The sequence below is a fragment of the Macaca mulatta genome, chromosome 3 (assembly GCF_049350105.2).
Source record: "Macaca mulatta isolate MMU2019108-1 chromosome 3, T2T-MMU8v2.0, whole genome shotgun sequence".
Lineage (NCBI taxonomy): Eukaryota > Metazoa > Chordata > Mammalia > Primates > Cercopithecidae > Macaca > Macaca mulatta.
In genome coordinates, this window is record NC_133408.1 from 106,273,108 (window position 1) to 106,296,177 (window position 23,070).

Sequence of the window (23,070 nt, forward strand, 5' to 3'; positions counted from 1 at the left end):
TTGGCGCTCTCATGGCCTTTCCTCAATGCACACATAGAGAGGCCCCTATCTCTTCCTTCTCCAGTAAGGCCAGCAATCCTATCAGATTAAGACCCCCACCCTCAGGAACTCACATAACCTTAATACTTCCTGCAAGTTCTGTCTCCAAATAGTCACACTAGGAGTTAAGGCTTCAACATACGCATTTTGAGGGGACACAATTCAGTCCATAGCAGATAGTCGGTGAGTGAATGAGCATGACAATATTCCAATAATACATTATTTCCAAAACCAGGCAGCAGACTGGATTTGGTCTGTGTGCTGCACTTCACCAGCCCCTGTTCTAAATCATTTCTTGATTTATTTTGAGAGTATATTTTTAGGTTAAGTTTTTCTTTCCATCTCTTCTTGCTGTTGAAATCAATCTCTCCCTAGTAAGCTAAATGGAAAGTGGTTTTTGAATTGCAAAGATAGCTGAGCATATGCAATGTGTATTGATTAGCCTTGGAGAAGAATAGAAGAGGCCAAGATGTGAGGCTGCTCATTAACCTAACTGGCGTAACTGTCCCATTCAGGTAAGTTGCATATGAGGTGCTGAAGGACCTAGGGTTATCTGAAATGAACCTGAAGGTCATATCAAAATCATTGACATCCAGATCCCTACAGCACTGGCGGCCATGACCACAATCTGTTTAGCAGAAATTGTTCTTGCCTTACAAGCTTGATCCTTCAATCAATGATGTTGGTACACTGAAAATGAAAACTGGCCAAGAAATTCGCTGTACAAGGTAACAAAACAAACCTTAGTATAATATCCCACAACAGAATCTTTTAATCCGAGAGGACTGTTGGTTGGGAAAAAAAAAAAATGATCTCATTTCCCAAAAACCCAGAGTGCTTCGCAAATTTCCGGACTTGCTCGGTAGATGAGTTGAGAATATATATTTTAAACCTGGGCAGCAATGTTGCCCCTTGGCAAGGAGGGAAGGAAAGGAATCCATCTCATTCCATGGCTGGAAGCTGCATTTCCTTCCCGGTGAACCGCCCCACAGCCTGACGCTGAGTGGAGCACCCCCAGCCGCCTCCTCTCCTTGTTTACCTTCTACCCACACGACCTTTGGCAGTCAGCATCAACAGTGTCAAAGCAATATTCTCTGTTGTTTTCATGGAAGGGATGTGTTGACACGAACTCCCTAGCTGTGAACGTAAACACGACGCTGACAGCAGTGAGGCAGATGGGTTAGCAGGTACCTCTGCTTACCAGGGGCAGATGTTTAAACTTGACATGAATAGCAATTAAGCAGAACCTCAGAAACCAGGGCCTCCCCAGGAGCCAATTAATAATTTGGTGGGGGAAATGCCGTATGCAAATTTCCCCCACAAACCACTCCAGAGTGGGCTTTCACCCTCCACTCAGTGGACTGAGCAAGGGAGTCATTTGTAACAAAGCCCTATGGTGTGGGTGTGAACAACTGGTAATTAGGCAAATTGAATGACTGTTGCATGTACATCAATTAATTCCTGGTACGAGATACTCAGTGATTGGTACTACCTGTGTTGTACATCGAAGGCTTCATCTTGACAGCAGCCTTTACCCGCCTTGCCTCCCTCCTGTCCCTTCTACACCCACTGCCCTCACTTAATTCTCCTTGAGTTACTTCATCCCAGTTTACTTTTACTTTATAACAACTAAGTATCAATATACACATTCCAAGCAGTCTTCTAAAAAGAAAAAAGCATCCCCTCCGCCGATTCAAGTGATGTTTATAAAACGCACGTATCTAGCATGTATTGCTCTTTCTGGGCACAACAGTGATAACATCCATTTCCTCTCCCACTGAGGCGAACAAAATAAAATAAGGCTTCTGTGAAAGAATGGCAGGCACAAGTTGGGGACTTCCCCACAGAGTAAATTGTTTGGGGAAGGCACATGATTCAACATAATTGTCCCAAGTTAGGTCCCCCTACTGTGGATTTATGTGGGACTGAGTCATCCCACTAAGAAAAAAGCCTTAGAGGAAATGTAGTTAAATAATCAGCCTCACAGTTCTCATTGCTTAGACAGATTGCACGGCGTTAAACCCCCTCAGTGCTGTAGTCGTGCCCCTGTAGGGCCGTCTAAATTTGCACGCTAAAATGTTATGGAAGGAAAAACAAAATAATTTCTCTACTGTATAGGGCCCCGACAGGAAAAGAATATATAAAAGCAAAGTTTAGGCCTCCACTGTAATTTAGTCCTAATGCTTCCTTCATCTTGGACGGAAGGTCCCCGATGCTAAACCCTCATTGGCCACCATTGTTTAGTTTTCTACAGAAGCAGTTACCTATTTTTTGTCCTGGTAAAGCTGACTATTCAAGAGGTAAGGGATTTCCAAGTAAAAAGGCCAACCGAAATGGAGCAATAGTGAGCTGGTGGGCTCTGGCGGGCCAGCTGTTGCTATCCTGGCAGATCAGCACTCCCTGAAGGAGAGGAAGGTCCAAGGCCAAGAGGAAGCAGCTGGGGGTGGGAAGGGTGCCCAGTGAGCACATGGCATAGGATACCTCAGCCCTGGAGGCTGAAGCTTGGGTTGCCTCTTCGGTCCTATATGATTTGGGGCAAAGTATTGTATGGACCATGAGCAAAAGGACCCAAGGACACTCTGTTCAGCATTCATAGAAGAACCGATGCTCCTCCCCAAATCAAAGCCCCAGATTCAGCAAAATACTCAGATTCAATTTGGGAATGCTTTTTATAGCTAAGTGTTTTTCATTTATATTTATTATATATATAATATATAGTTCAAACATATTATATATTCATTTATATTTATAATTTATCATTTGTATATATTTCATTTATATTTATATATTTCATTTATAATTAATATATAGTATACTTATATAACACATTATATATTTATATTTATATAAAAAACTATATATTTATATTTATAAAATAAAATTGATTTTATTATATGGCTGGCTGGCTGGGTAGATGAGTATTTATTGAAATTTTTTCCACACCCCCGTCATGCATCCCATCTGCAGCTCTGACTTTGTTCCATCATCCTACACTAGACACTGTTGTCTCCATGCAACTGTAAGCTCTTCAAAAGTAGACCCTGGGCCTTTTCTCTCTTTTCCACCACTTCCCCCAGTTGCACTGTTGTGCAATGCTGAGCACAGCATGGCATGGGTGCTTAGAATACATCCTCAAGTACATATTCAATAGATCCAATATCCTTACATTGAACCTAGCAAAGGAAAATAAAACCCTTAAGAATTTCAGGAGTCGGGAGCCAGGGAATTGCCTTAGAAAGCACTGAAAAGGAACCCCCCAAAAAAAAGAAAAAGAAAAGAATTTCAGGAGTCAAGGAACTAGAGTCACATTCATAGATACTTGGGATGAAGCCCCAGCTGCTGGGTATACCTCACCTGGCTTCTGCCAGCATCACCAGCACCTCCTCTGACTACTCCCCACCCCTACTCTCTGCTCCAATCATATCTGTTTTTCAGTTTTTCAGAAAACACCAAGTTCTTTCCTGATGCTATGCCTTTTCTTTCCTGTTATCCCTTTATTCTTGTCACACCAGCTGATGAGCAACTTCCAGTTGTTCTTTCTGTCTCAGCTTAAAACTCCCCTCCTTTGATAGCCTCCATCATCCTTTCAGAGAGAATTTGGATTCTCTTTTTTACAAACTCTTTTGTAATTCTCATCACATATGTAATGTTCAATAGCCATCCTTACGATAGACTTTGGGTTTGAGGAGAGGAAAGGGACTGGGGCTGTCATGCCCATTATTTAATTCCCAAGCATCTAACATAGTAGACATATGTGTTGAAGACATGGGTAGATGGATGTGTAGATGGATGGAAGGATGAGTGAATGAGAGGATGAATCGGTACATGTGTAGGTGGACAGATGGGCAGATGAGTGAATGGATGAGTAGATGGATGGGTGAATGAATGGATAGATTTTTCTGTCCTTCCCTTACTTTTAGGGTTAGAAACCCAGGCCTCTGCTGTGGGCTGGGCTCTCTGGGGCTGAGCTGAGAAGGGACTAGGGTTATGGAGGCCAGCTGCAGCAGGAGGTAAATCAAAGGGCAGAACCAAAGATGTTAATCAGAGGTGGGGGCCAAAGGAAAAACCAGAAGACTATCTGAAGAGAAGACCCAGGGGAAGAGAGACACGTATGTTGTGGGGTTGAAAGGCTGCAGCCAGTCTCCCCAAGGTGAAGAATTAAAAAGAAGCCTGGAAACTGTCTTGAGAGGGGCTATAGTTTGTGTAAGCCTTGTTAAATGGTGTTTTCCTGGTAGATTGGCACTCCCTGAAGGAGAGGAGGGTCCAAGGCACGGAGGAGGCAGCTGGGGTTAGAATGGGTACCCAGTGGGCACGTGGTATAGAATGCCTTAGCCCTGGAGGCTAAAGCTTCTTCTGACAGTTTCCCAGCTTCTAATGATGAAGAAGGAGCTGTTGAGCATGCTGAATTGTTTTAAACAAACATACAAACTTGGGGAAAAGGTCATTTCAAATACTTTCTCCCAGAAGTTTAACATAGGGAGAAGCTCTATTGTTCCACATTTCTAATTGCCTCAAGTCAGTAGCCCAATGATGAAACATAAATCTCAAATGGATCATGCGTAGTTCAGTGGTTCTCAAACCTAGCTGGAGATTAGAATCACTGGAGAGTTTCTGAAAAATATCAATGTCAGGTCCTGCCCACAGAGATTCCAATATATTACATTGCAAAGTTACTCTCAGTGAGTGATTCTAATGTGAAGCCAGAATCGAGAAGCCCCTTGCTACTCAAGAGTGCTGTAATCGTGCTACTCACAGTGTGGTCTATGAACCAGTAGCATTGGCATCACTCAGGAGCTCATCAGAAATGCAGAATCTGGCCAGGCGCAGTGGCCTATAATCCCAGCGCTTTGGGAGGCCAAGGCAAGCAGATCACCTGAGCTCAGGAGTTCAAGACCAGCCTGGCTAGCATGGCAAAACCCTGTCTCTACTAAAAATACAAAAATTAGCCAGGCATGGTGGTGCGTGCCTGTAATCCTAGCTACTTGGGAGGCTGAGGCAGGAGAATCGCTTGAACCCAGGAGGCAGAGGTTGCAGTGAGCCAAGATTGCGCCGCTGCACTCCAGCCTGGGTGACAGAGCAAGACTCTGTCATTTAAAAAAAAAAAAAAAAAAAGGCTGGCACAGTGACTCACGCCTGTAATCCCAGCACTTTAGGAGGCCGAGGCGGGCAGATCACAAGGTCAGGAGATTGAGACCATCCTGGCTAACACGGTGAAACCCCGTCTCTACTAAATATACAAAAAATTAGCTGGGCGTAGTGGTGGGTGCCTGTAGTCCCAGCTACTTGGGAGGCTGAGGCGGGAGAATGGTGTGAACCCAGGAGGCGGAGCTTGCAGTGAGCCAAGATTGCGCCACAGAACTCCAGCCTGGGTGACAGAGCGAGACTCCGTCTCAAAAAAAAAAAAAAAAAAAAAACCAAAAAACAGAAATGCAGAATCTCAGGTCTCACCTACTCTATCGAAATTTGCATTTCAGCAAGATCCCTGGGAGATTCACATGCACATTAAAGTTTGAGTAACACAGCTCTAGTTAACCCAGATGTTATGAGAACCCAAAGAACATTCACCAAGGGCTGGACCAAGAGACATGGGCTTTGTGAGTTTCCTAGGGCTGCTGTCACAGAGCACTATACCCTGAGTGGCTTAAACAACAGGAATTTATCTTCTCACAGTTCCAGAGGCTAGAAGTCTGAGGTCAAGGTGTTGGCAGTGTTGATTCCTTCTTGAGAGCTGTGAGGAAGGATCTGTCCCAGGCCCTTTCCCTTGGCCTGTAGGTGGCCATCTTCATGCTCACATGTGTCCTCACTGTATGTGTGTGTGTGTCTAAATTGTGCCTTTTTAGAAGGACACCAGTCAGATTTGATTAGGAGCCCACCCTACTCCAGTATGGCTCATCCAACAACTTAACTAATTATATTTGCAATAAACTGAGTTCCAAATAAAGTCACATTCTCTTGGAGTTTAGGACTACTACATATGACTTTTGAGGGGACAAAATTTAGCCTATAATAATGGCCTAAGATTTTCCACACAGTTTAAGGAAACTTTTCTAAGGCAGGACAATAATAAGAAATAAAGGACAAAATGAGGAATTTGAAGTTCTCCTTCCACAGGATTAAAGTGGGCATCCATTCCTAGTCTCTTTGTTTACTTTCATTCCCAGCACAAAATAATTGCAAAAATGCTCTTTCCTTAGCAGAGTCTCGAGTAAATCAGCAGCCAAATCCAAATTTCTACCTCTCCAGATGAAATCCAGGGGCACTCCTGAAAAGATCTGGCTGCCACCTTTTGACTTTACCATTTAGAAAATTATCTTCCCAAATGTCCTTTAAAATACCCAGGCAGCTTTAAAAGGATCAGCAACATTTCAAATGAAAAATAGCAAGCAATTTTACCTGATGTGGCCAAATAGATGGTTGGCAACAAATTCAAATTTTGTAAAACATGCCTTGACAGAAGGTGGTTTTCTCTTCATACTCATAGGTCTCCCAGACTTTGAAGGAGATGGGCAGATGGGGTTCCAGTGTGCCAAAGTAACTTTAGTCTCTTCCCTCCTGGTGGTCTCCTAGGGCGGACTTTGAAAATAAAATAATGATAATGGGTGAGACTTTTTATCATAGGGAGAGGTTTTGTACTGCTAAACCGGGCTTTCTCAACCGGGCTTTCTCAACCTCAGACTATTGACATTTGGGGCCAGATAACCCTTTGTTGTAGAGACCGTCCTGTGCTTTGTGGGTTTAGCAGCATCCCCGGCCTCTACCCACAAATGCCAGTAGCACGTCACACCCTTACTGGGTGTGACTACCAAAAATATCTTCAGACATTGCCAAATGCCCCTTGAAAGTTGAGCAGCTCTAACCCAAAAAACCCATCTTAATTCTCCTAATATCCTATATTGTTCTTATTTTTTAATTCATGTAACAAAGTCTTGCTTTGATTAAAATAAGATTTACATAGATGATAGAGCTCAACTTTCTCTTCTTCCTTGTAGCAACCACCGCTGTTCTGAGCTTTAGAGAGATGATAAGAAATAAGGGACAATGTGATCAATAATTTTAAAACTACTGGCATAAGAACATCTTAAATTTGCCACAATGCACCATAGTCTAATAATACCGTTTCTTAAGATGCAGCGAGAAAGCATCCTTAAACCCAAGTGAATCTCACAGGAAAAACAAAGTCAACATTTTCTTAAGTTTCTTAATTTAATGGGTTCTAAAATTTATCTAAATACAACAGAGAGATTTGGGAGGCCGAGGTGGGTGGATCACTTCAGGTCAGGAGTTCGAGAACAGCCTGGTCAACATGGTGAAATCCTTTCTCTACTACTAATAAAAAATTAGCCGGGTGTGATGATGGGCGCCTGTAATCCCAGCTACTCCCAGTGGAGGCTGAGGCAGCAGAATTGCTTCAACCTGGGAAGTGGAGGTTGCAGTGAGCCAAGATCCAACCACTGCACTCCAGCATAGGTGAGAGAGCAAGACTCCACCAACCAATCAACCAACCAATCAATACAACAGTGAGAAAGTTAAACTGCATTAAAAGTAGCATATTTTTGGCCAGGCACGGTGCCTCACACCTGTAATTTCAGCGCTTTGGGAGGCTGAGGCAGGTGGATCACCTGAGGTCAGGAGTTCAAGATCAACCTGGCCAACATGGTGAAACACCGTCTCTACTAAAAATATAAAATTAGCCAGGCGTTGTAGCATGTGCCTGTAATCCCAGCTAATCGGGAGGCTAAGGCAGGAGAATTGCTTGAATCTGGAAAGTGGAGGTTGCAGTGAACTGAGATCGCGCCATTTCACTCCAGCCTGGGTAACAGAGTGAGACTCCGTCTCAAAAAAAAAAAAAAGTATCGCATTGTGGGATTCTTTGGGTCAGAGTGAACCAGCAGTCATTAGACGAAGTGAGTAACAAAACAGGACCAGCTCTTGTTAAGCATGGAAAGCAAAAATGATGTCTTTAACCAAAATTTCACTTAAAAGAACAATTAGTTAAAAGTCTATAGCTTTGCTCTCTCAGAATTTTCTTAAAACAAAATTTCACACTAAATTATCATGCGTTATCACAAATGATAGAGAGAACATTTTTCTGCAGTTAAAAGATACATGTAGGTGGCCAGGCGTGGTGGCTCACGCCTGTAATCCCAGTACTTTGGGAAGCCGAGGTGGGTGGATCACGAGGTCAGGAGATCGAGACCATCCTGGCTAACACGGTGAAACCCCATCTCTACTAAAAATACAAAACATTAGCTGGGTGTAGTGGCGGGCACCTGTAGTCCCAGCTACTTGGGAGGCTGAGGCAGGAGAATGGTATGAACCTGGGAGGCAGAGCTTGCAGTGAGCCGAGATTGTGCCACTGCACTCCAGCCTGGGGACAGAGTGAGACTCCGTCTCAAAAAAAAAAAAAAAAAAAATACATTTAGGCCAGGCATGGTGGCTCACACCTGTAATCCCAGCACTTTGGGGGGCCGAGGCGGGCAAATCACGAGGTCAGGAGATGGAGAGCATCCTGGCTAACATGGTGAAACCCCATCTCTACTAAAAATACAAAAAATTAGCTGGGCGTAGCGGCGGGCGCCTGTAGTCCCAGCTACTCAGGAGGCTGAGGCAGGAGAATGGCATGAACCCGGGAGGCGGAACTTGCAGTGAGCAGAGATCACACCACTGCACTCCAGCCTGGGCGACAGAGCATGACTCCATCTCAAAAAAAAAAAAACAAAAAAAACATGGAAATGCATATGTGTGTGGGTAAGCAGATGGTCCTCAACTTATGGTGGAGTTACATCCAGTAAACCCACCATAAAGCTGACAAATAACAAGTCAAACCATTGTAAGCCAAGGGGGTGTGTGTGTGTGTGTGATATCTTTTTCTGTTACAGTTTTGTGTTGCCTCAAATCCTGTGGAATGTTATGTTATAAAAAGAAACGTGCAATAATATCTCTCTATATGGATAGATACTTTTTTCTTTTTTTAACTTTTAGTTTAAGTTCAGGGGTACATGTGCAGGTTTGTTACATCATCCAGGTATTAAGCCTAGTATCCATTCACTGTTTTTCCTGATCCTCTCCCTCCTCCCACCCTTCACCCTCTGAAAGGCCCCAGTGTGTGTTGTTCCCCCCATGTGTCCATGTGTTCTCATCATTTAGCTCCCACTTATAAGTGAGAACATGTGGTATTTGGTTTTCCGTTCCTGTGTTAGTTTACTGAGGATAATGGCCTCCAGCTCCATCTGTGTCCCTGCAAAGGACATGATCTCATTCTTATTTGTGGCTGCATAATATTCCATAGTGTATATGTACTAATTTTCTTTATCTGGTCTATCAGTGGTGGGCATTTAGGTTGTTTCCATGTCTTTGCTATTGTGATTAGTTCTGCAATGAACATATGTGTGCATATGTCTTTATAGTAGAATGATTTGGCCGGGTGCGGTGGCTCACGCCTGTAATCTCAGCACTTTGGGAGGCTGACACAGGCAGATCACAAGGTCAGGAGATTGAGACCATCCTGGCTAACATGGTGAAACCCTGTCTCTACTGAAAATACAAAAAAATTAGCCGGGGGTGGTGGTGGGTGCCTGTAATCCCAGCTACTGGGGAGGCTGAGGCAGGAGAATGGTGTGAACCCAGGAGGTGGAGCTTGCAGTGAGCCAAGATCGTGCCACTGCACTCCAGCCTGGTGGCAGAGCAAGACTCTCTCCAAAAATAGTAATAAAAAAAAAAAGAAGGATTTATAGTCCTCTGGGTATATACCCGTAATGGGATTGATGGGTCAAATGGTAGTTCTGTCTTTACGACTTTGAGGAATCACCACACTATCTTCCACAATCGTTGAACTAATTTACACTCCCACCAACAGTGTATAAACGTTCGTTTACAACCTCACCAAGTGTTGTTTCTTTGGCTTTTTAATAATAACCATTCTGACTGCTGTGAGATGCTATCTCATTTGGTTTTGGTTTCCATTTCTCTAATGATCAGTGATATTGAGCTTTTTTTCATATGCTTGTTGGCCACATGTATGTCTTCTTTTGAAAAGTGTCTGTTTATGTCTTTTTCCCATTTTTTAATGGGGTTGTTTTTCTCTTCTTGTAAATTTGTCTAAGTTCCTTATGAATGCTGGATATTTTACCTCTGTCAGATGCATGGTTTGCAAAAAATTTTCTCCCATTCTGTAGGTTGTCTGTTTACTCTGTTGATAGTTTCCTTTGCTGTGAGGAAGCTCTTTAGTTTGACAGATAGTATATCTTCCACATGTGTTGCACATAGCAGGTGCTTAATAAATGGCTTCAGAAGAACAAAAGGAGGAGGTTTAATTTCCCAGCTGGCAGGACTAAGGATCAGATTCAGAAATTAAATCAATTTTAAGAAAACACAGCATGTGATGTTCTTGTACATGTGAATCTGTGGACTGAGATTCACGCTAGTTATGTACATTTATGCTGCAAGATGTAACAAAACCAGCGTGTTAGCATTTGCCATCTGGGAGCCTCTCACCTACAGATTACTTAATGCTATGGGGTTGCAGAGATAAAGTGTTCCAGAAAAGACCAGACCCTACTTGCTGTCTACTGTAAATAGACACAAGCTATTTTGTGTAGCCTTTATCATCAATGCCCACCCAGCAACATGGATGAATGAACCCCTACAGGAGACTGTGTTCTAGGGATTACAGTCAGAGATGACGAAGACACAACTCCTGCCCTTGGGGAGCTCATAGTCTCAAAGGGGAGATGGATTTAAATAAGAAATATTCAGCAACTGCATAAAGAAGTAAATAATAAGTTGTTGGCAAGGACCAGGGGGAGGTCAGAGATGTTTTGCACAAGAGATGACTTTTTATTGAATCTAGCAAGATGTGTTTGTGTTCATCTGGGTGGAATGATGAAGGAGAAGGGAAAATATCGGCATAAGAAATAATGCATGCAAAGACAGAGGATCATAAAATCAAGTTCAGCAAACAATGTTGAGAAGTTCAGGGTCGCGTAGGGCTCTGGCAAGGCAAGACGTCACACACAGGAAAGGATCAGATAATGAAGGGCTTATATCCCTGTGAAGAAATGTGGATTGTATTCTGAAGGCAGCAGGAAGCCACTAAAGGAGAGGAGAAAAGTAATAACACCCTCATATTGATTTTAGAAGATGAGGCAACAAAGAATCCATGGTCAAGTGTAGCTCTCAGAGACAGTGAGAACTTTCATTTCCATGAAAATGATGGGAACACAATTATAGCAATTTTAGATCTAGGACACACAGCACTAAGTGTACTTTCAAATCAATGAGAGTCCAGGTCAGGAAGAAGAAGGGAGAAGTGCCCCAGGCTGGTATCTCCCAGCTCTTGACTTGGGGTCTTAACTGACGAGTGGGCAACCCTGGGATCTGGGGACAGCTTGTAATGAGAGTGGAGTACAGAGCAGAAGAACTTTGTAGAAGACAACGATGAGGTGATTTACAGCTGCAGTGAATGCCGTTTCTCTGGAATGGTCTAACAAAGAGGAGAGGGCCCCACGGTCAGCCTGTGCTGTGCCCCCTGGCCACCACTGACCAATGGAGAGGTGGACACCTCACTGCAGCTGAGCCTGGAAGTGGGCATCATCTAAGACTCTTGCGGACAAGAGGGGTTGGAGCCGAATCTCATCAACATCAGGGCTCCACAGAGCAAGTCTACGTGCTTTATCATGTGACGTCCTGGGAGAAGGCCCCGTTCTGACCCCAGGACTATTCGTTCAGCTTTTCCATAGATACTGAGAGCTTCTCAAATATCTTTCCAATACATCTCTACCTTTTTAAGGGAAAGTGGGAGGAACAGAGTTGTTTTCAGCTACCTTACAAAAAGTACCCAAAACGGAAAAAAAAAAAGAAAAAACACCACTTAACTGGTACAGAGGATTGATACGTTGCAAATGCTTTAATTGTTTTAAATCGTGGCCCCCTCTACATTCAGAGCCATGTTTCCAGATAGACCTCTCATACTGGGAGCAGACAGTGCCTTATGTGGCAACAGCCCTTGTACCTTGACAACCCCAGCCCTGTGTTTGGTGAACCAGGACACCTGGGTGAGAGAGGCGACCCGGTCTTCCAGGTCTTCCTCTTTCACCGTCACTGGGATCCCCCGTCCTGCAGAAAAAGCTGTGGTCTCAGAGCTAATGCGGTACAAAGCCCTGTTCAGTGAGGCCGAACAAACCCAGCTGTCAGCAGGATGGCACGGTCTCTCTTAGCTCTTTTCCTTCTTTAAAGCTTCCACTAAGAATTCCAGGAAACGTCAAGTGGCTTTTCTGCCTAGTCTCCCTGTTACTAATACTTGAGCACCAAGAGATGAAACACTTGGAACAGGACAGACTAGAAGTAGGAGAAAATCCGAGGCGAATTCCAAAGTAGATGGGCTTTTCTTTTTATGTGTGGCCTTAACACTGTTTATAAAATTTCATGACATGCAAAAGCTGGGAGGTTGGGGATACTCCTAGCCTCTCCACTAGTAATTTGTTTCAGTTAGGTAGAATCATATTCAGATTCTGAATTTGAGATGAATTCTTGTTTAATATGTATTTCTATTATATATAGAACCTAATTAAAATGCTTAATGTTAATGTATCTTAACATATATTTCTATAATGTGTAGAACTACTTAATTTAGCGTAATTATCAAAATGAACCACGTCAAACCTTACAGGGAAATTGCAACCTGTTATAAAATAAGAGGGCCCGTATTATAGCCGAGCCCTCACCCTGTGAGATACCCTGTTAGAAAAGCCAAATATTGCAAATAAATCCTCACTCCCCAGTTCGATGCTGCTTTGGTGACTTGATTAATTATTGTGAAGTGAAACAGCGAACAAAGAAGGATAAATAAAAATAACTTCTTGTATCCAAAAAAAGGGTGTAAATTTTAACTCCAATGCATGACAGCAAATGTAAGCAAGAATTATAAACAATGGAGCCTGCTGAATGAATTAATATGCACCAGCCTCTGTTGCTAGAAATAGGCCCCTTATTGTACTGGTAAACTGTGGTTCCACTCAACCGCAAATCTAGCTTTTCTTCTCCACTCTCCTGGGAATTCAGAAACTGTCTTCTTATTAACAACAATGAGGAAACACCACAGCTGAGAGGATCCTGAAAGTGCCTGTCTGTGAGCTTTACCCTTTTCCCTAGACCTTACTATTTTTATAAAGCATTTCTGGGTTTGGTGTGGCTTCCATTTCTCTTAATTCTTTAATATGGATTAGATAACTCTGCCGACATTCAAGTCCCACTACAAATTCCTGCTGGTCCATTTCCACTAGACTCTCGCTGATTCACCTTCTGATTCATTGTTTTTTCTGTTGTTGTTGTTTTCTTTCTTTTTTTGGAGATGGAGTTTCATTCTTGTTGCCCAGGCTGGAGTGCAATGGCGCAATCTTGGCTCACTTGCAACCTCTGCCTCCCAGTTGAGTTCAAGCGATTCTCTTGCCTCAGCATCTGAGTAGCTGGGATTACAGGCACCCACTACCACGCCTGACTAATTTTTATATTTTTAGTAGAGACGGGGTTTCACCATGTTGGCCAGTCTGGTCTCGAACTCCTGACCTCAGGTAATCCGCCTACCTTGGCCTCCCAGAGTGCTGGGATTACAGGCGTGAGCCACTGAGCCCAGCCTGATTCATTGTTGAAAGTCAAATTCCAACCCCAAAAGTTTCTGTAAATATCTTTCTTTTCTACAAGCCCCCAACACAAGCTGGTTTCTAAGCACCTATTTTATCGAGCTTAAGACGAGAGGCAAACACTGACCCAGCAACTACTAGGCACATAATGGTTGTACGTGGAGTGAGAGAGCACCCTGACGATGTGTATCACATCCATCAGTACGTTGTCTTCCCTTCATGCTCCATCCTCAATCCTATCCTTTCCTGTTTCCTTAGTAACCTTCCTTCCACATATTTGCTTCTTCCACTGCTCTCTTTCCTAACTGCTTCCTTTCTGCCTCTCAACTTGTTGCAAAATAAATCTTTTTTTTTTTTTTAACCAAAACAACCACAAAAGCCAACCAACCAACTGACTAAATAAACCAAAAGACATCATAAACTTGCCCTTAGGACTCTGAATTCCTGGAAAGCTGGGCAGGTCCAGTCCATCACGAAATAGGCCTATCCACCTAGCAGTGAGATATACGTACAGTCAGGTCCAGAGGAGGCCGTACACTTTTCTTGACTGAACCTTTCAGCCCAGAAGAGCCCACTTTCCATGGGTGTACAAGAATCCCCTTGCCCTGAGTCTCCATTATCCCTTTACTTCCCATGTGGGTGCAGCAAGTATCCCCTTTCTTGCACTTCTTGGATCCATGCAGCATGCCATTTGTCCTAGGCTGTCATATTCTTCCATTAGAACACCTTCAATACCAACAGCCCTCCCACTGTTCATCACATAGCTTTGATGTGTGTCCTTGCCCAAAAGCCCCATCCCACAAAGCTGGATGCTAGGGAGGGCTAATGGGGGGCGGGGGTTCACTTGATTAACTGCTCCTTCCATCTGCCTATTTCTCTTTATTTCCTGACAAGTTTCTCTAAATGGTCTACAACTGCAGCGCCCATTTCCTTGTTATCTAAGACTGGTTCTGGCCAATACTACCCTTTGCCCCTGCCTTCCTGGGGCCATGCTCCAGCGCCCTTCTGAGTGTACAGTTTCCTTGGCTTCCTCTCTGTCTGACTCCCTGAGTACCCCTTCCAGATCGGCTCCTGGGCTCTCAGTTATCCCTTCTTCCTCACCCGCTAAACATTTCCAGTGCTCGTGACTTTAAACATTCCCATTTCTTCTCCCCATAAAAACTTCCATTCCCATTTCCTTGGAGAGGCTGGTCTCAGCTTGATGTTTGACTTTAAAGGGGGATTTTGTATGCTTTATGGCACAGAAATGACTGAGCTGCAAATTCTAACTATTCATATTTAATAGCTTCTGCCTGGTCTGCTAGGTTCAGAGTGCTTATGGACTGTGACTTCACCCAGACTCAAACCAGCTTGTCAGGGACTCATCAGATTCAGTCACCTCTCCAAAATAACAAGGTGCCAACATTTTTCTTTGGCATTGTGTTTAGTGGGCATCTGGTCTTAGCATTGCTAAGTACCCAATTTTACCAAGCCAGTCATGCGTTCCCATATCATCCGCTAAAGCCAGAAGTGACACAGGAGAATGCTATGTTACAGTATGCACGTGTGTGCGTGTGTACGAAAACACACGCACAGCTACTGTGGGAAACTAACTCAGTTTGGGAGTCTTATTGCAACATGGAGGAAATACAGCAAGGTCACATTAAGTTTTTTAAAAATACACGATACGTTTTCATTCTTTCCTACTACAACTGCAAAGTGCAAAAGCTACAGTTCTGTATTTTAACTACTGACTATGATGTGTCCTTAAATCTACATTCACTTTTTATTCTCAGCACTGGCCCTACTTTTGTGAGTGTACTTGTGACCACCTCATGCTCAGGTTATAGATGTACCATAAACTTGTGGCAACAGAGGCCTTGTCATCTTGTGGTCATCATCAACATGATTTGGGAGTGCCATGGTAGGACACGATTGAAGAGCTTCAGGACCAGGCGGTGTGAGGTGAGGGTGTCATCCTAAAGGGGCTATAACTACATGAAATGATAACTAAAATCTCGTAGTAGTATAGAGGTGACATGGTAAATAGGCGCAAAACCATGAACAAATACATATGGAACAGGGCAGAGAGACGGAGAGGCAGAAAGGACTTCAGGATTGAGTATGAAGGTATTAAACCCGGTGGATTATTAACACGTCTAAAGAAATAAGCTGTTGATCATGAGAACACTTGGACACAGGAAGGGGAACATCACACACCAGGACCTGTCATGGGGTTGGGGGATGGGGGAGGGATAGCATTAGGAGATATACCTAATGTAAATGACGAGTTAATGGGTGCAGCAAACCAACACGGCACAGGTATACATATGTAATAAAACTGCACGTTGTGCACATGTACCCTAGAACTTAAAGTATAATTTTTTAAAAATGGAAAGATTGGTCTTAAAAGAGAAATAAAAATAAAATATAAAAATTAAAAAAAAAATAAGTTGTTGATCAAAAAGGAGAGAGGTCAACGAAGAGGACACAACCCAGGAAGAGTTTGAAGACAATGTCTGGCAGGGTCCATTGGAGCACTGCCCAAGACAGAAACCAGTGTGATTGTCCATCTAGTGCGAGGATGGAAGCGCGGGCCAGCAGAGACATGCCATTGTGTACTCAGAGCCTCTGATTCTTTGCTTACCAAGCAACCCCCTGGTAATTTGGCCCCCCGTGCTGCTTGTAATATAACATGGAACAATTGTGCTTATAACAACCCATCCATCCTGTCTCTTTGGAAGTAATATTTTTTGTGATAATTTTGATTGCATTCTTATTTTATACATCAGTCTCTTGTAAGCTTTTTAATGTGAGTCAGCCTCCCTAACAGTGATCAATTCTGGGACTTTGTAAAGGTCAGAGCCCTCTGAACTTCCACAGCTGATGGCCAAACTTGATACCCAGGGCAGAGATTGCTATTTGTTTCTTAAAATGTATTTCCCCTTCTTCTGTTACTAACTATACTTCTAAATTTTAACTGGATACATGGCCTCAAATAATAAAAACCATATTTCCAAGCTTCACTGCTCCATGTGGCCATATGACTAGATTCTGGCAGAAGAAATACAAGTGGAAGTGATGTGTACAACATCCAGGTCATGTCCTTAAAAGGAAATAATGTGCCCATGTCCTCTCCTTGTCCTTTTTCTCTTTCCTACTTGCTGCAATGTTGACAGGTAGACTCAGATGAGATGAAAATGTCCTAAAGGATGGTGTATCCAGGAATCCAGTTCTCTAACACCACAGAGTCACTAAATCATCCTTGAACTTCTTACTCTCAGTAACTCCATAAGAAATAACTAACTTCTTCGCTGTTTAAGCTATTCTTATTTAGTTGAGTAATTGTTACAGCAACAGAAATTGTAAGACCTAATAGTGTACCATGAGCAGCTGATCTCCTAGAGGGCTACTGTTGAAGTTCCCTCAGGCTGACTGGGTGCGGTGGCTCACGCCTGTAATGCCAGAACTTTGGGAACTGAGGCGGGTGGATCACATGAGGTCAAGAGTTCAAGACCAGCCTGGCCAACATGGTGAACTCCAGCCTCAACTAAAAATACACAAAAATTAGCTGGGCATGGTGGCGGGCACCTGTAATCCCAGCTACTCAGGAGGGTGAGGTAGGAGAATCGCTTGAACCTGGGAGGCAGAAGTTGCAGTGAGCCGAGATCATGCCACTGTACTCCAGCCTGGGCAAAAAGAGCAAAACTCTATCTCAAAAAAAAGTTCCCCCAGGCCACACTGTTCCATTCATCACGTTGGGAGCTTTCCCACTGGAAATGTCTAGCTAATACAATAATAATCAAGCAGAAAATAAAACGGCAAAAATGGAAACCAAAGTGCTAAGGGGAAATATGCACAGGGACAGATTAAAAGGGAAAAACAGCAGCAGCCACCGTTATCCAACACTTGCTACATGTCAGACATGTTAAAGGATTAGCATAGAATTAATCCTTACAATAACCAGATGCAGTAGATATTATTTCTGCATCTACAAATAAGCCAATCAAGGAACAGGCAGTTAAAAAAACTGCCCAGGGTAACACAGCTAGAAAGTGGCAACGTTAGGATTCAAATCTAATTCTGTTTGAATCCAACACATTAAACTGGCCAAGTCAAGCCCCATGAGTAAGTCAAGTGGACAAAGCAGCAAATTCTCTTACCTTAGACATCAGCATCCTGGCTGGAAGGGGACCAGACTCAGAAACAGTCAAGATTATATACTTCAGAAAGATTTTTAAATATACTCATTCAATCCCTAAATATATATGTACAGGAAGAGGAGGAATTATTCAAGACAGCAACTATAAAATTTCATCTGATCACTAACCTGTAGCATAAATAACAACCATTTCAATTTAGAACTTTCTGTGGATTAACAGGAATCTGGGCAACCTTGCTCGATGCCTATTGTTCAATTGTGTCATTAAATCTCATTAAATCTCACTGTAACCATCACATTGATCAGCTCTCATGTTTTTAACAAAAAAGATTGTAAATGTTTTTCACCAAATTTGTAAAAATATATTTATTGTTAACCAAATGTTTTTATTTAGTGATTAACTGGAAAAGACTCCCATATTTAAAATGCTTTAATTTTTTAAAATAACTTTTTTTTTTTTTTTTGAGAGAGTCTCGCTCCAGGCTGGAGTGCAGTGGCTCCATCTCAGCTCCCTGCACGCCTCCCGGGTTCACACCATTCTCCTGCCTCAGCCTCCCAAGTAGCTGGGACCACGGGTGCCTGCCACCACGCCCGGCCAATTTTTTGTATTTTTAGTAAAGACGGGGTTTCACTGTGTTAGCCAGGATGGTCTCAATCTCCTGACCTCATGATCCACCTGCCTCGGCCTCCCAAAGTGCTGGCATTACCGGCATGATCCACCACGCCCAGCCTAAAATAACTTTTTTAAAAGCTGCTAAATTAGAATCCTGTTTGCTCACCAGTTGATTCTCAGAATCGACATTAAAATTGAGAGCTCATCGTGCCAGGCAGCCTGTTGCCTCTGGGGGCACATGGAGGAATCTGGAATGGGCTAGTCCCAGAGCAGCCTATTGGAATAGGAGGCACTCATTCCTATTGTAACTGAGTACCCCCATTTTTCTAACAAAAAGAGAATGAGTTAATATTTTTTAATTTTTTCTCTTCTATTCTTTTTTATCTGTTTCCTTCTGTTCCCCACTTCCTACTTAGTCCTTTAGAAATGCAAGTAGAACCTTTTACCTCCCCTTCACCAAACACTTCCTACAAGGCAAGTTAAGTATGAGCTTAGAAGCTCCAGAGTGGAACTCTTTTCCACCAGGAGACTGCCTCGAAGGACAACAGTTAATCCACAGCCCAAAGTCCGCCCACCACGCACTCTTCCATCTGCAGAGTTTCGGCCACCTTTACAACCTAGTTCTGCCCACACAGGTGCTAACTTGATTGCCCGGTAGATAAGGCACCAAAGCGAGTACTCGGATCCCCACCTGCTCGCTTCCTCCCTTGGGTGCTATTCATGCTAGGCCCCCTTTTAAAAGCGCCCACATTTCTGTTCCAGAAGCCACGCAGTACCCTTAAGGCAAGAAGACTATATTTCTTCCCCTAAGCTAGCTTTGGAATAAAAGGTCACTTTCTTTATACAAGACTTTGCTCTTGTTAATTGCATTCTGCAAGTGGTAAGTGAATGAACCTGCAATTTGGTTATGCTCTCAGTGAAGAGTCACAGTCAGACTTGACGGGTTGAATCACAAAGGTAAAGAGCCTTGGAGAATGGGAGAAAGAGCAACCGCCGTATGGGAGTGGTTCTTTGGCCTTTCTTCAAGGGTCGAGGATTTCAGAGCAGTCCCATCCTCTCTCCCATTCTTACTCTCCACTCTCCTCTGCTCCATACACCTGACACCTTTGGAGAGAGAGTGACTGTGACTGTGTGTCAAGTTGATAGTTCCTTGTCAACACATTATAAAATGTCATATTTGTGCCAGGAAACTTGAAGTTGAAATATAGATGAGCTGGTCAGTATTTTTCTTCTGAACAATTGCCCCATCATTGTTGCAGGAGAGGTGAAGTTCTGGTTCCCAGGAAAAATCTGTGGAGCTAAATTACCTTGGTAGTTTTTAGAAACTGTAATGTGCTTGTTGGGGTATGGTGACTCACGCCTGTAATTCCAGAACTTTGGGAGGCTGAGGCAGGTGGATCACCTGAGGTCAGGTCAGGAGTCGAGACCAGCCTGGCCAACATGGCAAAAGCCCGTCTCTACTAAAAATAGAAAAATTAGTGGAGAGTGGTGGCACACGCCTGTAGTTCCAGCTACCCAGGAGGCTGAGGCAGGAGAATCACTTGAACTCAGGAGTTGGAGGTTGCAGTGAGCTGAGATTGTGCCACTGCACTCCAGCCTGAGTGATAGAAAGAGACTGTTTCAAAAAAAAAAAAAAAGAAAGAAAGAAAGAGAAAGAAAGAAAGAAAATGTAATGTGCTAGATTAATCGTCTAGCCATTAAAAAAAAAAGATGTGATTTTCAAGTTTGAATGTGTGAAAATACTAGTGGTAGAATGTGAATTTAAAAGGCAAGATACATAATTGAATGTGCAGTGTGATTTGAACTTTGTAAACAATGAAACGATGTGAGTTTAGATGGTTGAAAGAGTAGAGAACAGATCAATAATAAAGGTTATTTCTTAGTGGGATTTTTGAGTAATTCTTATTTTCATTTTTGTATCTTGCTATGTTTTCCAAATCTCTATAATGAGCACATGCTATTCCCTCCCCACTTCTTCTTCTCCCCTTCCCTCTCCCCCATTTCCCTCTCCCCCTACTTCCTTCTTTTTATTGATTACCTAATAACTGCCAGGCAGTATACCAGTTTCTGAGAATAAACAGATGGAAATAATAGAGTTCCCTGAGGAAGTAGTCACACTAAAACTTCCAAAGTACAGCCATAAACAGACTAAAGGATCCCTATTCCAATCCCTCCATGGGACAGGGAGTGCTGTTCAGAAACATATCATCATCTCTTTGAAATTTTCACGTGAAATATAGCCAGTGATTATGCTTATGGTAAATTGTGGATTCCCTTGGGCAGATGTTCCCTTCAATACAGAAATGCACTAAATAGAGACTTTGGCACCTATTCTTCAAACGAGTGTTAGGAAGCGCAATTCATTTTGGATCCTTCCCAGAGATCCTGGACAAAGCCTGTTGCTGTGACAGCTTGGTGGGGGCGTTGGTGCTCCTGTCACATCGTCCCACGCCCCACTTCTGGTTTACTACCGAGAGACCAGACATCAGGGTTCAAGGCCAAGTCAGCAAGACAGCTGGGTTCCCCCCACCCTTTGCATCCTGGTGGCCTCTAATGACTCCCAGCACAGCCTGTCTGCTGCTGCTTCTCCTGGACTCCTCATCCTGTCCCAGGGACAAACTCTGGCTCTCCAGTGGAGCCCTCAGCAAGGACCCCTGAGGCTCTGTAGTTGGCAAAGACAAAAGTGTTAAATACCTGGGGTTAAACAGCTGCAGGAGAAAATAAGTCTTTCTCTTTCTCTGGCCTGGCTACACAGCTTTCTTTTTCTTTCGTACTGTTCTTTTTTCTTTCTTTGGCCTTACAGACTGTTTTCAAAGCCCCGGCTGAATGGTAGCTTGTGAGAAAAAAACAAAACAAAACAAACAAACAAACAAAAAAACCATATTGAAAAGACAAGTAAGCATCCAGAACTCTGGAAAGAAGAAAGAAAATCTCATGAATATAACTCTGACCTCAGCTGACTCAAATAAGGTGTTCACTACCGAACGATTAGAACCACCTACACAAGACAAAGTGAATTTCTAATCAACAGGTAGTAATAATAAAACCCCTTCAAAGGCCAAGAAGCATTAGAGTGGATTATCCATGAAGAGAGGATTAGAAAAAGAGAGACCCGGAACCCAGCAAAGGAAACCCCAGCGGGCCAGTTGGCTAATGTTTGGGATAATAATTCCAAATGTATAAAAATAAATTGTGAGAAAGAAAAGGCTGAAGGCAATAAAAGCAAGCTTCACATGATACTGTATATTGTGGATAAAACCATGCACATTTGCAGTAGTCAGTTCCCCAGAGGCAGGCTGTAAAGGCACCCCCCAGGAGAGACGGCAGAATTTAAAGAGACAGGAAGTCCACTGTATGCTAATAAGAGTTGCTAGAATAGGGATGGGGGAGGGAGGTGTTTATAACGAAACCTGCCTCACAGAAACTTCTTGTCCATTTTTCCTGTGGCCTGAGGAGTACTGTTTCACAATGTAGAAATGAGAAGGATGTAACAGTAGTAGACAACTTCACTCCTCCACAGTCTTAAATGCAGTCTTGCTTCATAAAGGACTTCTTCATTCCCTTAAGAAAGGACAGAAATGTTTCTTTTTAAATTATTTTTTATTTTTTTTTTGAGACAGGGTCTCATTCTGCTATCCGAGCTGGAGTGCTGTGGTACCTTCACACTCACTATCGCCTTGACTTCCCAGGGAAAAGTGATCCTTCCACCTCAGCTTCCAGCCGAAGCACAGGACTATGTCTTGTTCCCCATTGGCTCTCCAGGCCCTGCTACAATGCCAGGTCTATGCAAACACTCAGAAAGTAATATATTTCAAAATGAGTTGTAGCTGGGACTATAGGTGCGCATCACCATGCCTGGCTAATTTTTTCTTTTCTTTTCTTTCTTTTTTTTTTTTTTTTTGAGACAGAGTCTCACTCTGTCGCCAGGCTGGAGTGCAGTGGCAAGATCTCGGCTCACTGCAACCTCCGCCTCCCGGGTTCAAGCAATTCTCCTGCCTCAGCCTCCCGAGTAGCTGGGATGACAGGTGCACACCACCACACCCAGCTAATTTTTGTATTTTTAGTAGAGACGGGGTTTCACCATGTTGGCCAGGCTGGTCTTGATCTCTTGACCTCGTTTTCTGCCCACCTCAGCTTCCCCCTGGCTAATTTTTAAAACATTTTTTGTAGAGATGGGATCTTTCTATGTTGCCCAGACTGGTTTAGAACTTCTGACCTCAAGCAATCCTCCCGCCTCAGCCTCCCAAAGTGCTGAGATTACAGGCATGAGCCACTGCACCGGCCAAATGTCTCTTCTTTTTTTTCCCACTTCAGGAGTTTCACCGGAAATCCTTCTCAGCTCTTGACCCTCAAGGGAAGGACTAGAATTCGGAAGGCCACTGCAGAGTAGAGTGATCCATGTTTGTTTTCCCTATATCCAGAGCCTGCCAACATTTTAAAAAACTGTCATTTCTAAGTTTTCAATGATAAGATTTCTCACAGATCCATCACTACACTGAAACATTTGGGAAGAAGCTTGGAATGGATTGAACAGCCTTAGCTTCTCCAAAGCCTTGTATATTCTGCTCTCTTTTTGTCTTCATTTCATTTAAACATTTTTTTAAGATCCAAGTTTCATTAGATATCAGCAAACCTTAAAC